This window comes from Tupaia chinensis, unplaced genomic scaffold, assembly GCF_000334495.1.
Source record: "Tupaia chinensis unplaced genomic scaffold, TupChi_1.0 Scaffold000056_1, whole genome shotgun sequence".
Classification (NCBI taxonomy): Eukaryota; Metazoa; Chordata; class Mammalia; order Scandentia; family Tupaiidae; genus Tupaia; species Tupaia belangeri.
This window is the reverse complement of record NW_006159514.1, coordinates 1,912,700-1,916,711: the sequence shown is the minus strand read 5'-3', so window position 1 is coordinate 1,916,711 and position 4,012 is coordinate 1,912,700.

Genomic DNA, 4,012 nt, shown 5'->3' with positions numbered 1-4,012 from the left:
CTCTTTCCACAGTTCACTTAGAGGATGCCCTAAAGCTGAAACCCAACCTACTTTCATAGGTCCCTGAGCCCTTCATCTATAAAATCCTTATGATTATAATTAAATAAAGTTTGCAGCTCAAGCCTTGAGAAAGAAAAACCATCCTTGCTTCTCATATTTCTGTTTGTATCTTGGAGTTCCATTTATTCAGTTATTCCGTAAATATTTTCTCTTTTTTTAAAAAAAAAATTTTAGAGGTTTTTGTTTGTTTGTTTGTTTGTTTGTTTTTTCTATAGGGCATGTGAACTTGCCAGAAAGACAGAGAGACAGAAAGCAAGCAATCACCTCCCCCAGGAGGGATGGCCCCGCTGCAGTCCCTTCTACTCCATTCTCCTCTCGGGCTCCTGAGCACGTACGCACATGTCCCTGGTGTGAGTTTAAGCCACCAGGTCCGGGACTTGAACTGCAGCCCACTACATGGCAGTCCAGCGACATAGACATCACACCAACTGCTGGTCCCAGTAGATATTTTCTTTATATTGGGCACTGTTCAAGACAATGTTACAGTGGTGTGCATGACAGGTAAATACTATGTTCCTTACAGTGGGGATCTTATATCATGTGGCATCTGAATGCTTGTAAGATCACAAAACCCCTCCTTTCTGCCACTTATGTTTGTTCAGTGATCCTAATGCTCTTCAGGGAACGTTCTTGTGCAGGGATGGAAATAGGGCCCACTTATTATGACACTCTAGGAAGTTAAACTGCTCCTATCTCACGCATGTGGAATACAAGGATTTCTCTATTTAGTAGGTTTAGAACTAAGGAAGGGTCCTTTGTAATTCACACATTGTTTGCATCTGTGACCATCGTGTTAAAGTAGATCCCACAAGGAGTATGCATAAAGCTACTTAATTCCTTCCACTCTCTGTGGGTTGATTTTTGCCCCCTTGCCCTGTTTGAATTCAGGACAAACCCATAGTTTTTCTGGCCTCTTGGGCACAAGAACAGTTGTATTCTAGCTAGGAAGGGCCATCTCTCAATGCAATAAGCAAGATTTCAAATTTTTATACAAAGTGGAGTTTCTCCCCTTCCTCAACCTGGCACTGTCTCAGGCTGCAAGCCTACAATGGTGAAGGCCTGAGGCCAGTGGTAGGGCAAGATGACGTATATTATACTCCCTAATATTTCCTCATTCAGGGTCAGGACTAAGGGGAGAAAGGGTTAAAGTAAAAAAAGCACAATTTTGGGACCAGCAGTTAGCGTAATGGCTATGTTGCTGAACTCCCACAGTCAACCGCGGTTTGAGTCGCAGACCTGGTGGCTTAAACTCACGCTGGGCGCGTGTGCATGCGTGCCTAAGATCCCGAGAGGAGAATGGAGGAGAGGGGCTTGTGGCGTGGCCATCCCCCCTGGGGAGTAATTTCTCGCTTCCTGTCTCTCTGTCTCTGTCTGTCTGGCAAGTGCATGCACCCTATAGCAAAAACCTCCCCCCCCCCAAAAAAAAAGAAGAAAAAAAAGCACAATTTTATGTACCTGCTAAATTGTTATCTGGCATCAGGGCCCCTAGATCATGATATTATTATTTTGAGTTTATTTCTTCCATGAGAGAGGAAGACAGAGACAGACAACAGACAGCCATTCCTAATAGGGATCCATGCCATGATCCGCCTTAGTCTTAGCTAACTTAGATGGCTAGTATGTGCATGCACATTTGGCATGCCTAGGAAAGGCCCATGACATGAATGCAGGACCTCTCCATGTATGTCCAGAGGTCTAGGTGCATTACCACTGTACCACTGCCTGGCCCAGAATTTTTTTTTTTTTTAAGATGCATAGTTTTTGTTTGTTTGGTTTTTTATTTATTTAAATTTGCTATAGGGAGTATGTGCTTGTCAGAAAGAGATGGAGAGATTGAGAGAGCAAGAAAGAGAGAGAAAATGTAAAAGCATCCCCCAAGGAGGATGGCTACACTATCCCTTCTCCACCATTTCTCCTCTTGTCAGGATTTTGGGCATACATGCATAGGTGCCCAGCATGTTTCTCAAGCCACCAGCTCTAGGATTTGAACTGCAGTGTTGGCCACGTGGAATCCAGCTGCCTTAATCATCAGGCCATAGAACCAGTCCAAGAGTGTTTGATTTTATCAGTAAGGTTTTCTGCATTTGTTAAGATAATCATGTATTTTTTTCTTTATATGTTTTTTTTTCTTTTTTTAGAGAGGTTTTTGCTATAGGGCGCATGCACTCGCCAGACAGACAGAGAGAAATAGAGAGAGAGAAAGTGAGAAATCACCCCCCAGGGGGATGGCCACACCACAATCCCTTCTCCTCCACTGTCCTCCTGGGATCTTGGGCACTCATGCACACACGTCCGGTGTGAGTTTAAGCCACCGGGTCCAGGACTCAAACCGCGGTCGACTACGTGGGAGTCCAGCGGCATAGCCATTATGCTAACTGCTGGTCCCTGTTTTTTAAATTTTTTTGAAGAGGTTTTTGCTATAGGGCGCATGTGCTCTCCACACAGAAAGAGACAGACAGAGAGACAGAAAGCGAGAAATCACCCCCCAGGGGGGATGGCTACTCCACAATTCCTTCTCCTCCATTCTCCTCTCGGGATCTTGGGCACGCATGCACACGCGCCCGGTGTGAGTTTAAGCCACCGGGTCCAGGATGCGATCAACTACGTGGGAGTCCAATGACATAGCCATTACGCTAACTGTTGGTCCCTCTTTATGTGTTAATATAGCATTTCTCTAACTTTTCTGTGTCTCCTTGAGTCAGTTTTTGCAAGTTGTGTTTTTCCAAGAATTTATACATTTTTTTTCAGGTTTATTGTTAACAAAGTTGTCTGGTGGCCTTTATTTATTATTATTATTATCATTGCTATAGGACACATGCACTCTTCAGAAAGAGAAAGAGAGGGAAAATGAAAAATCACCCACCAGGGGGATGGCCAGGCCATAATTCTTCCTCCTCCATTCTCCTCTTGGGATTTTGGACATGCACACACATGTGTCTAGGGTGACTCAAGCCACCTGGGTGAAGACTCGAACTGTGGACTCAGCCTTCATTTTCATGCTACCTGCTGACCTTAGCCTTTTTTTTTTTTTTGGAGAGGTTTTTGTTATAGGGTGCTTGCAGTTGCCAGAAAGACAGAGAGAGATAGAGAGGTCAAAAATGAAAAATCACCCACCAGAGAGGATGGCCATTCCTCCTTTCTCCTCTCGGGATCTGGGGCGCACACACACACGTCAGGCATGAGTTTTAAGCCACCGGGTCCGGAACTCAAACCGCGGTCGACTACATGGGATCCAGCGACATAGCCATTACGCTGACTGCTGGTCCTTAGCCTCCTATTTTTTTAATTTGTTTTATCTGTAGTTACAGTCCACGTTTATTTTCTAATAATATAATTTGTATCTTTTTTCTTTTGGTATTGCTTAATCTTACCAGTGGTTTGTCAGTTTCATTAAACTTTCCTGAAAACGTTTGTCTTTGTAATACCCTCAGGTGTATAATTGCTTTTTACTTCATTCATTTTTTTTCTTCTGTATTTATTATTTCCATCCTCCTACCTTAAAATTTTTCTTTAATTTCATCTGCTTTTTCTTTTTCTTTTCTTTTTATTTTAGAGAGACTTTTGCTATAGGGCACATGTACTCACCAGAGAGAGTGAGAAAGAGACTGAAAGCGAGATATCATCCACCAAGGGAGATGGCCACACTGCAATTCTTTCTCCTCCATTCTCTTGGGATCTTGGGCACGCGTGCACACACACCTGGAGTGATTTTTAAGCTGCCAGATCCAGGACTCAAACTACATGGGAGTCTAGTGACTAAACCATTAAGTATCTACTGGTCCCTGCTTTTCCTTTTTCTGACTTTTCAGGTTGTATGCATAGGTCACTGATTTTTAGCTTTTTTTTTTTTTCTTTTCTAATGAAAGCATTTAAAAGATAAATTTATTTCCTTACAAGCATCTTTTTAGCTACATATTACAAGTTTTGACACACATTTTGTTATCATCCAACT